The sequence below is a fragment of the Heptranchias perlo genome, chromosome 4 (genome assembly GCF_035084215.1).
Source record: "Heptranchias perlo isolate sHepPer1 chromosome 4, sHepPer1.hap1, whole genome shotgun sequence".
Lineage (NCBI taxonomy): Eukaryota > Metazoa > Chordata > Chondrichthyes > Hexanchiformes > Hexanchidae > Heptranchias > Heptranchias perlo.
The window spans coordinates 44,030,182-44,042,887 of record NC_090328.1 but is presented as its reverse complement, the minus strand read 5'-3'; the positions used below and the strand labels follow the sequence as shown (position 1 = coordinate 44,042,887).

Here is a 12,706-nt window from a genome sequence, read left to right as displayed (position 1 = left end):
GCCAAATTCAGATTGCCTTGAATCTTTGGCCCAGATCCATGGTCATCCCTAATAACCCCGTCTTACCACGTGAAGAGAACACAGCTTGTTTGTACTACAGCTGGCAATGCAAATTTCTGAGTGTTTGTATTTAATAATATCACTTCATTGGCATGAATAATTTCTAAGTCTTTTCAAATAACATCAGTTCTGAATTGATTCTTTCGAATGAATATCTGGAGGTTTGAGAGCATATTCTTTCAACTTACTAGAACTATGAGATACAATGGGGAAAAAAACACTTGGAGCTACACCACATTGTATGAATGCACAAGATCCACTGTACATAGCACATGTTCTATACTTACAGTAGTGAAGAGACACATGTTTTTAATCTAATTCAATAAATCCAGACCCAGAATGCAATTTATAAATAACTAATACTCTGCAGAACTCCTTTTGAGAAACAGTAATATGACATGAACAGTTCAGTGTGTTGTGAATTCAGAATTTAACTGTTTATCTAACCAACACTCTTAAACAGCTTACAGTACAGTTAGTTGATTAAACTTTTGTAAATAATAAAATAGTTATGCCTATGCTTAGCAAGGTCAATATAGTCACTGGTGGGCTTGCAATTATCACATGTAGTAGATTTTATATTCTATTTGTATAACCTGTTATATGTTATAATTTCAAATTTATATTAGGAATAGAGTTACTAAAGCCAGAGGCTTTGAGAGTTTATTTCTCCAGTGCTGGTGTATCATGTGGAATTGTATTGGATAGGCTAAGACTCACTGACGGCATGTTGAAAAGTCAATAGGAAGATGCCTAAATAGTTAATGTGTACCAAACTTGTTTTTCCTTGAGAACTAAATTCTGCATTGGAACATTTTCTACTTCACCCCCATATTGATCACAGCACCAGTTAAAATGGTGACCAAACATTGTAGTTACCTGAAATGCTGCTGCCATCTATGGACTTGAAAACATCGACCATATCGCTTAAACCATTAAAAAAAAACAAGTTGTGCTCAGGGGATGTTTAGTTTGATATTCCCCGGACCCAGTTTAGAATCTGGACTGCACCAGTTAAAAGGACACTGCAGCTACACAGCTAAGCAGTTCCTGCCATGCTTGAGATCTATATTTGCTATTAAATAGGATGTGGTTGTTCAAAGAGTACAAGTAAAGGAATAAACTGTGTTCTTGATGCAATGCTCTATCTAATTCACATGATTTAATAGCCACATAAGTTCTGAAGTGCTTGATAGAAATCAGTAATAACTGACAGCTTAGACCTAGAGATGTTTATAAAACAGGGGAAAGCAGTGTTTCTTACTGACATCAAAAAGCTGCCAAAACAGACTAAAAGAGTAAACTTCAGAGATATGTGTAAGCTGGGAAATTGATGTATGTACTGAAATGTAATATGCTCAGTCCAACAGTGTTGAAGTGCAATACACCTAAAGTTGAATTTTTTCTTATAAATTTGACTGAACTGGATTTTTTTTAGTCATGAATTGCTTAAGAAAAGTATCTGTACAATACTCCCGTGATAAATAACGTGTACATCACTCGTGGTATCTGACCATTTTTACTTTATGAGATACTTTGGTCGTGTTACTTATGAATATTCCAGATTCTGTGTAATAAAACTATACTGTGTGGGTTAGAGAATGCTGGACATTAATTTAATTTAAAGGTTTTAATTGATTTAACAAACAAATGTCAAATGAGACTATAAAGCTCAACAACAAAAGAAAAATACAATGGCCAACCACTTTGTGCAATAAATTTGAATTCTTTACAGGCTTCTAGTCCATATGTACATTAGAACTTCTATATATTGACACAACAACACAGAAATTACTATGGATGATATTTAGTGGCTGAATACTTAATGTGTTTGTATGATATTCCTCTGTCTGCAATCTTGGTGAACCTGTTAACTCATTTAAAATAAATGGGCTAATACCTGCATTAAAATAGTGGTCAGAGGAATGTCATACGTACACATTAAGTGTTAATCCACTGATTTCACCAACAATAATTTACAGGATAATATTTCTTAAGCTTTGATAGCTGTTGTAGCAGTTCAAGAAGATAATCAATTAGTTTATTCAAAGAATGGTACAAATATATCAATTATGTGTAACAAAGAAACATTCTTTGGCTTCATGTATTTCTTTAATTTGGATTGAAATAATCAAGATTACAATTTTATAGGAAATCATTTTCATAGAGCTTATAGGAAAGAGAACACTCAGGGTTTTTAAATGCCACACAGATCTTTTGGTCCGGGAAGAAGGGTGGGGCAGGGGGGTTAAATCAATTATGTTGTAAAATGCGAATGAAAGGCAATCTTAGATAAAGGGCTTTGGACAGTTTATTAAGCATAACTGTTGTAAAGTAAGTGCAAAGGCAAAGCCAGAACAAATGAAAAAAAGATTTTGCCACACATGGCAAGAGGCTGCCGAGACACGTTTTGGCACTACTCCTCAAGCTTTAATAATTCAGCCAGCTTTCTTACAAAGGAGCCAAATTAGTTACAAAGGAAACATGTTACTGTTTGTTAAAGCTACATCCAAAAACTGCTTTAGCAGTAAAAATACAAATAATAATATAATTATTAAAAATGCTAGTGCAGCACGTGAATTAGATAAATACTATTTTGTGCCAAGAGTGCTGGCATAAAATGCAATGTTTTCTATTTTGGTGCCTTGTATAGAACTGTGTAGATTATGGTGGTCACAGTTTGAAAAAAAATTCTGACTAGTTAATCGTCTTCACGCTTTCATGCCTTTCATCACATAATAGACTGCCAAAAGTTGATTTTTGTTCAAAGGTGAAAGATTGATAAACCTTGTAATACTCTGTGAAGAAAAAGCAAAAATTCTAAGCAGATTTTTGATGTGGTGCAAACAGACTCTGATAGTCCCCTGAGGGTTAAAGTGCTGGGGTATTTAAGCATTTCTTTTCTAAACCTGTACAAGATGGCTGGTTTGGCAGTTTCCCCAGCTTCACTTTGATAGCACACTGTACTTTCATTGCAACAATATGGAACATTTAGATTTCATTTACATATAAAAAATAAATCCACAGAAGGTGTTTGGGTGGTAAAAAATCAAAAGACTCTTGCTTCAAAGTACAAAATAGTGCCACACTGCAGAACTGCAGCATCTATAATTATTTATAAAAAGGTTTCTTTTTTTAAGAAGCATTATGAAAAATAAATTTCATACATTATAATATGCATTACTTTTCTGATTCTTAGCTAAGATGATTTGCTTAGCAGAAGAAATTCTTTACTAAAGCTTTTCTCTTTACATCTGCAGTGCTCCTATTCTTGGCTGTTTAAAAAAATTACAGAACAATTGCTGTTTAACACTATATTAGCAGTCCAAATCGGAACACTGATTATTTCCTAGAGTATTTTGTCAGTTTTGAGTTGGAAAATATGATTATATTACAGACTCCATTTTCGGGAATGGGTTCTGTGGTTCAGCTGGATTGGTGCTATCTGATATGTAACCTTCAGGGCTTCCTGTAAGGTAATTATCATGCTGAGATGAGCTAATCTCACGCTGAATACTACACCTGCCTCATTCAACTAATAAATAGGCCTTCGCCATCCACAGACCGCCTGACCTGACTTATTATACTTTACCCATCAGCAAAGAGACTCATATCATCTGTAGGCCAAAGGTGAATTGCCTGCAGACAAAGTTGAAATGAATTTTTTGCAGTCCCATTTCACAAGGCAGTCAAACCACATAATTCTGAAGAGCGCAGCTCCTTAAAGACTTTGCACTTTTAGCTCTGTCACAGTTATATATGTTTATAAGTGTTGTTGGTGGCTCCTTCTGCAGGTTTGGAGTGGCTGACTCAAAGATTGGCATAGCGTGATTCTTTAAATGCCAATCTTTGATAAACCAATAAAATTCAGAGACTAGTCACTGACAGTACTTATGTATTATAAATCTTAGCTCAACAATTTCCTTACTAAATTAGAAAGCCAAAGCAATTTTCTCATACTGATAAAGAATTTGTCTGTTATGTTTACAGTCACAAACACCCATATTCAATCTGCCAAATGGTGGAATTTGTTTAGGAAGCAAATATGCTGTGAATGGTGCCTAATACTTATTTGTACTGATCTTTTTAATGTCTAAAAGCAGACTATTTTTCCCTTGGAAAAAGAACAATCATTTTCTTTTCTTGTTCAAAAATCAATTTTTGTAGATAAATATAAGCTAATTAATTTGTAAAAGCTGCGTAATACAAACTTCCAAGAATCTTTAACCCATCAGGGTGTCCTGCTCAGCTCATACCTACCTGTAACTCATATTATCACGAATTCTGTTGAAAAACTCAGATGAAGCAGTCACTCAATAAAATAGAACAGGCAAAGATATTTTGTTTGTGTAATTTCAATCTAGATTCTGTTTTAAATGATAAAATGATCCAAACCCAAGAAAAAACAAATCCAGAGGTAATATTATGCAAAAATATGAGGCAGAATCACTTGTAAGGTGTCCAAAGCTATGACCCAAAGAACTAAATGCATCCTAAATTGTATAGACAAATAACAAAACATAGATATGGGATCGATGTGAGAAGATACATTTTTAAAAATTTCTTATCGCTTGCAGTCAGTTTTAAAATTTCTCATTGACTCGTACATTCACAGGGAATGCTACTTATCTGCAAGACTTATTAGAACATGTCAGTATTAAGTGTCCTCTAATATGCAGGCTGGAACGTGCGCATGTATTAACTGTCACCAGTTCACTCTTAGCACTGTGATTAGTAAGAGTACAATCTACAGGCTCAAGCAAGCTAAGCCGTTTGATTTCTAAATTTCCCTCACAGCTTTGTACGGGAATGGAATGTCACCTCTTGCTGATTATCCTCCAGTTGCACTTTTGTGACATTCACACAGTCACAACATGAAACATTTGAAAAGTTAATAAAGTGCAAAAGATTCCTCAGTGACTGCAGCTACAAATTTTGAATTTGTCATACTCTTGGCTGTGGTGCAAAAATGCTAACCACAAATCTCAGACAGTTTGAAATTAGTCTCGTAATCTAACACCTCTGACCCTATATCAGACATGGTGTCCAATTGTTGAAGAATCGTAAACAAGTCACAGTAAGCCTTAAATATCAAGGTATGGCCAACCACACCTAATTGTCATGCTGGAAATCAGCACTGTGCAAAGCTAAAATTTTAGATTATCTTTTAATCCAATGGATTGGCATTTCTACATCAGAAGGATTTCATTTGCAATCAGACCAAAAATGTTTTCAGTCACATATACAACCGTTACAGTTTAGTGCTGTTATATTTTGGGAAAACAAAGGAATATTGTCTGTCATCTTTATTCTGATTTATTAAATTACAATTACATAAAGCAAATGGATCAGGACCCAGGTTTAAAAACAATTAGTCTAGTCTCAAGAATCTAAAAGCGACTTCACGGAAGAAAATCCCTTTGTTAAATAAATTAAACATAACCCACGGATGTTTCATGAGTTACTGCAGACAAGCAGATGCCTAATATTCAGTACTCGTTGCTGACTGAATCCAGATTTACTACACCATTTGCAGGTTCTTATTCAAAAGTCTAAGCTGGCACTTTTAAATACTAGGCTTTTCTCAATAAGAAGAAATAATTTCTAAACGTACTTTTAATCTTGAAATACTGTTAACTGCACAATATTAATGTATAATTAGTTATTCTAAACAGTTAAACTCTAAACATACTTCTTTCAATTTAGTACACTGTATCCGCTGCTCACAATGCAGTCTCCTCTACAATGGGGAGACCAAACGCAGACTGGGTGATCGCTTTGCTGAACACCTCCGCTCTGTCCACAAGCGCGACCCTGATCTGCCGGTCGCTTGCCATTTTAATTCCCCTTTCCACTCCTACTCTGACCTCTCTGTCCTCGGCCTCATACACTGTTCCAATGAAGCTCAACGTGAGCTCGAGGAACAGCAACTCATCTTTCGTTTAGGCACTTTACAACCTTCCGGACTCAACATTGATTTCAATAACTTCAGATCATAAACACTGCTCCCATTTTTTCAGACAGCAAGTGCTGGTAATGGTTCTGCTGCTGCCATTCACGGCTACTCCTGATCAATCTTTTGTTTCTTAACCTGTCCCATTATCACCTTCCTTGCCTTGCACCATCATCCCTTTTGTCATTTAATCACTCGTACCCTCTAATCTATCACAGACCTTCCCTTTGTTCTTTCCTCCCCTATCCCCATCTTTCCCTGGCTCTGTACTTGCTTAAAAACTTTAACTCTTTTAACATCGTCCAGTTCTGACGAGAGGTCATCGACCTGAAACCTTAACTCTGTTTCTTTCTCCACAGATGCTGCCTGACTTGCTGAGCTTCTCCAGCATTTTCTGTTTGTATTCTAAACAGTTGTTAGCTCTGATAGCATCTGCACATGGCATAGGTTTTCAAGGTACAGAAGAGCAGTACTGTAGACCAAGAACTTTATATAGTCTGCATTTTTTTGATTGCAGAAACCTGTATTGCATAAAATATAACAACCACCATAGCCCATAGAGGAAAAGAAAAATCTACCTTATTATTACCTTGTAAAAATCACATTTAAATTAAACAATTACTGTAACAGTATATTTCAAAATGATGCCAACTTCATTGGCTCCCTAAATAACAAATAGCTGTTTTACATGACACAAACATAATTTGACTGTCACAGACAATAAACAAGTCATTAAAACTGCACCTCGGTGAACTGTAGTATCTGAAATCCTAGATATCCTGAGCAATCTAAGGAGGTAATTATATATAAGATATCTATTACCTGTATAATTTGGATAAATTATGGTTGGTCTATATATATGCCTATTCCAACTACAGTAAATTTGACATGACTCATACTTGGATAAGAACGTTTCAGGTATACACTGAAAAGCCCCAGTCTTGAAGTAAATTATTTTCTTCCAATATAACCACTCCTGTCATAAAGAATTACATTTCAGATTTAGTGATGTTAGATGTCAATTGTAATTTGGTGACGGGCAGTTTATTGGTGGCATGTAACGCTCTGCTTGGGACCTACAACTTAGGTCGGAGGCTGCCATATCATTAAAAACCAGTGATCCTTCACTGATGACATAATTTGACTGGCAGAAAAAAGAGTGGAAAGCTGCTTGCTTCCACCTGCACATAGGCTGCTGCATGTCAGAGATGAATTTGGCTTAAAATTAGAAGTGCAGCTTAGTGGAGTGTCAGCAGTGATTTCTCCGTTTTCCACTTTAAATCTGAGGAGAAATTTCGCCCTCGTAATTTCACCTCATTTCACACCTATTTGACATTTTTCATGGGCTGTACTGCCTGACTTGCAAACTCCTGACATTTTTTCCCCAGCTGTAAGTAGTCTTGCACTGTGTTGCTATATTTGTTGTAATTTTGTTTCTATTGATATGCATTCTGTGCCGTGTTCGGGACATAATAAAGATGCCACAGACCACTCAAACTGTAGAGGTATGCAGCTACAATGGCATTTTTTTTGCATTTCATCAACTGTATAGAACTGTTTCCTCTCAGAACAGTTTCACAGCAGTTCCCCTAAGTGGACATTGTCCCCTGTGATCCAGAAGCTGTACTTTATATGTAATCTGTTTCTGCAGTGCTGCATGTCCCAAAAAATAACAGCTAACATAGGAACAGGAGTAGGCTATTCAGCCCCTCATGTCTGTTCTGCCATTCAGTTAGATCATGGCTGATCTGTATCTGTATCTCAAATGATTTGTACCTCAACTCCATTTACCACCTTTGCTCCATATCTCTTGATACCCTTACCCCATAAAAATCTATCGATGTCAATCTTGAAAATTTGAAATGATCCAGCATCCACAGCCTTTTGTGAGGGAGTTCCAGATTTCCACTACACTTTGCATGAAAAAATGCTTCCTGATTTGATTCCTAAATGGCCTAGCTCAAATTGTAAGATTCTGCCCTCTTGTTCTGAATTCCCCCACCAGAGGAAATAGTTTCTTTGTATGAACTCTACTGAATGCCTTTATCATTTTAAACACCTTGATTAGATCACCCCTCAACCTTCTAAACTCAAAGGAATACATGCAGCAAAGTTTATGAAACCTAGCCTCATAATTTAACCCTTTAAGCTCTGGCGGCATTCTGGTGAATCTGCGCTGTAACTTCCAAGGCCAATATATTTTTCCTGAGGTTCGGTGCCCAAAACTGAAAGCAGTACTCGAGATGGGGTCTGACCAAGGCTCTGTATAACTGAAGCATAACTTTATCAATTTTGAATCCCAAACCCCTTGAGATAAAGGTTGGAATTATTTTTGTACCTGTGCACTAGCTTTTAGTGATTTTTGTACGTGGACACTGGAATCCTTTGCTCCTCCACAGCTTCGAGTCTCTCACAATTAAGAAAATATTCTGATTTGTCTTTCTCAGATCCAAAGTAGATGACCTCACACTCCCCCACATTGAACTCCATCTGCCATAGTTTTGCCCACTCACTTAATCTGTCTATGTCCCTTTGTAACTTTATGCTCCCAACTATATAACTTACTTTGCCACCTAACTCAGGTATCAGCCTTGCCTCACTTTTGCCTCGAATTTAACATTCTCATCCTTGTGTGCATCTCCCTCCATGACCTCGTCCCTCCCTAAGTCTGCAACCTCCTCCAGCCCTACAACCCTCTGAGAAGTCTGCGTTCCTCCAAATATCTTGCGCATCCCCGCTTTCCTTCACCTCACCATTGGCAGCTGGGCCTTCAGCTGTCTAGGCCCTAAGCTCTGGAATTCCCTCCCTAAACCTCATCCGCCTCTCACCTCTCTTTCCTACTTTAAGACACTCCTTAAAACCTACCTCTTTGACCAAGCTTTTGGTCACCTGTCCTAATGCCTCCTTCTTTAGCTCCGTATCAGTTTTTGTATGTTAACACTCCTGTGACGTTTTATTATGTTAAAGGCATTATATAAGTGCAAGTTGTTGTTGTTGTTGATCAAGCACCACTCCAGAGATTTGAGCACATAATCCAGGTTTACACTTCAGTGCAGTACTGAAGGAGTTCTGCACTGTCCGAGGTGCCGTCTTTCAGATGAGACATTAAACTGAGGCCTCCTGTATCTTCTTGGGTGGGAGTAAAAGATCCCGTGGCACTATTCAAAAAAGATTAGGGGAGATCTCCCAGTGTCCTGGCCAATATTTATCCCTCAACCAACATCACTAAAACAGATGAATCATGTCTCTCATTGCTGTTTGTGTGCAAATTGGCTGCCGCATCTACCTACATTTCAAATGTGACTACACTTTAAAACAAGTACTTAATCGTCGGTAAAGTGCTTTGGGATATCCGGAGAACATGCACTGCGCTATATAATTGTAAGTCCTTTCCTTTAGTCTCATCTGTAAACTTGGTTATATAACTCTCTATTCCTTCGTCCAAGTCATGAATATATATATAAGCTGATGACCCTATACGCATCCCTGGGGAACACCACGTCACATTCCGTCAATTAGTGAATGTTCCCTTTATCCCTACTCTCTGTCTCCTACCTCCCAACTAATTACAGACTCATGTCATAAGGTTGCCTCCAATTCCATGCGCTCTCATTCTGGCACAGAGCCTTGCTTGATGAGAATGTAGATCATAGAATAGGGCTCAGAGGTAACATGCCTGATTTAAAGTGCTCCTGATTTTCTGGTGATTTAATCATCAAGTTTTCACTCATAAGTACCGAGAACTGCAATACTTTTTCAATGTTCTGTTTTTAACATAATAGATATTGGAACCAATCATCAGTATGGAAAGTTCCCAATACGTCTTTCCAAGGTCAAATCAAAGATGGACTTAATCTTTCCAAAAATATGAGAGATAGCTTATAGAAGGTTTCTCAAACAGAATGGTATAATTGTTACAACTATACATATATATAAATATTTGAGTTTAGCTAAATAAAAATTCAAACTAACCCTTCAGAAACATCCAATGTTATTCGCAAAGGTTGACTCAATGGGCGCATTTTAATTCACAGTGGGTTTCCGGTGGGAAACCACGGTGACGAGTTAATTTCCTACCTCCCACAGGAGAATGAGACCACGGTGATTCTAACCTTCGGGCCTCATTAACATATCTGATTTCCTGCCCTTTCCGGCTTGCAGAAAATCACTAAGTGTGGGGCAGGGATTGTCTTGGTGGGGAGGAGGATAGAGTTCAGGACTAGGGAGGCCTAAACTTTCCTTATGGGACCAAGAGGAGCACTTCTGCTCCTCCTGATCCCACAAAGGTAAGTAAAAAAAATTTACATTGAATAGCTTTGCCTCTCAGGCCGTGGTTAAAATTGTAGTTGCATCCTGATGATGTCACGGACCCAGATCTGCATATTTAAAGAAGGACCTTGCTGTATTTTTGCAGGTGGTGTAGCTGCCGGTCCAGAGGTGTCAGTAAAAATCAAAAATGGTGGAGATCCGTTTGGCTAATCAGCGGGTAAGTCGCAAATTTTAACAACTTTCCCTCTGCCAGGCGAGTAGGGTTAAAATCCACCCCAATAGGCACGTTTTTCAGACAAAAATGTCAGTTATGATGCATCCAGAAATGGATAAACCATTAGCTCACCTTACAGGAAACCATGTAGGTCCATCACCTGAACTCTGGTATCCTAACTCACACCAAGTCCCGTTCTCCCATCACCCTTGTTCTCGCTGACCTACATTGGCACCCAGTCCGGCAACACCTCGATTTTAAAATTCTCATCCTTGTTTTCAAATCCCTCCATGGCCTCGCCCCTCCCTATCTCTGTAGCCTCCTCCAGCTCTACAACCCTCCGAGATGTCTGCGCTCCTCCAATTCTGGCTTCCTGTGCATCCCCAATTTTCATCGCTCCGCCATTGGCAGCCATGTCTTCAGCTGCCTAGGCCTTAAGCTCAGGAATTCCTTCCCTAATTCCCTCAGTCTCTCTACCTCTCTCCTCCTTTAAGATGCTCCTTAAAACCTACCTTTTTGTCCAAGCACCTGTCCTAATATCTCCTTATGTAGCTTGGTGTCAAATTTTGTTTGATAACGCTGCTGTGAAGCAACTTGAGACGTTTTACTACATTAAAGGTGCTATACAAATACAAGTTGCTGTTGTTGCTGTTGAAATACACTTTTGTAATGATGTTTTTTTGTCAAGAGTTGATAATGTTTTGCACCTTTCATCCAGCAAAAAATATTAAACTAAGCTCTCCTAGTTCATGTAGTCTCAATTTCACAATTTCACATGTATGCTCATGACACTCAACTCTACCTGTCCACCAACTCTCTTGCCTCCACTGTTACACTGCTTGTCTGACATCCAATTTTGGACAAGCTTTAACTTCCTCCAGCTAAACATTGGGAAGACTGAAGCTATCATCTTCAGCCCCTGACACAGATTCTGCTCCCTCGACAATGACTATTTCACCCTCCCCAGTCAGTTTCTCATACTCAATCATACAGTTCACAACTTCAGAATTGACTGAATTTCTGACCCCATATTTTCTCCATCACAAAGCCCATCAATTTCTACCTCCAAAACATTGTTCGTATCTGCTCCCAACTCAGCCCATCCACATTTGGCATTACTCCAACGCTTTATTTGCTGGCCTTCCATTCTCCTCACTCCACAAACTCTAGCTCATCCAAAAATCTGCTGCTCATATCTTATTAAACACCAAGTCCTGCTTGCCCATCACTGCCCTCACTGACCTACATTGGCTCCCAGTCCATCAGCGCTGCAAATTTAAAATTCCTGTCTTTGTTTTTAAATCCCTTTATGGCCTCACACTTTACTATTTCTGCAACCACTCTCCAGCACTACAACGACCTCCTGAACTCTCTGTTCCTCCAACTCTCGTCTCTCATGCATACCCCCTCCCTTCCCTACCATTGGCTGGAGTGTTTTCAGTTGCTTAGTTCCTACTCTCTGAAATTCCCTCCAATTCTCCACTCTACCTCCCTCTCCTCCTTGAAGACCCTGCTTAAAACCCACCTGTTTGACCAACCATTTGGTCATTCCTCCTAATCTCTCCTTCTCTGCTTCAGCATCTGTTTATTCCCCACGCAACTATGAAGTTCCCTGGCACATTTTCTTCATTAAAGGCGCTAATATAAATATGAGTCATTGCTGTTGATAATCAGAACACTGTCAGAACAATAGAGATTCCTTACAAGTGACAATGACATCCAATAGTAATGTGGCTACATGAGGAGAAGTATTATGGACAATATACTTGCAGAAAAATATAAGCTTGGAAATTACTTCTTTTTTTATTCGTTCATGGGATGTGGGCATCGCTGGCAAGGTCAGCATTTATTGCCCATCCCTAATTGCCCTGAGAAGGTGGTGGTGAGCCGCCTTCTTGAACCGCTGCAGTCCGTGTGGTTAAGGTTCTCCCACAGTGCTGTTAGGTAGAGAGTTCCAGGATTTTGACCCAGCGACGATGAAGGAACGGCGATATATTTCCAAGTCGGGATGGTGTGTGACTTGGAGGGGAACGTGCAGGTGGTGTTGTTCCCATGTGCCTGCTGCCCTTGTCCTTCCAAGTGGTAGAGGTTGTGGTTTTGGGAGATGCTGACAAAGAAGCCTTGGCGAGTTGCTGCAGTGCATCCTGTGGATGGTAAACACTGCAGCCACTGTGCGCCAGTGCTGAAGGGAGTGAATGTTTAGTGTGGTG

At 38.8% G+C, this 12,706-nt stretch overlaps 1 long non-coding RNA gene across 6 annotated transcripts in view; it reads left to right on the top strand.

Annotated features, from left to right (window-relative positions):
• Window positions 1-12,706, top strand: part of LOC137320481 (uncharacterized) — a 227,307-nt gene that overhangs the window by 70,548 nt on the left and 144,053 nt on the right. For all 6 annotated transcript variants that reach the window (XR_010962549.1, XR_010962548.1, XR_010962547.1 and 3 more), the window contains exon 4: window positions 10,428-10,499. This is a non-coding gene — a long non-coding RNA (uncharacterized lncRNA). The remainder of the gene's footprint in view (window positions 1-10,427; window positions 10,500-12,706) is intronic.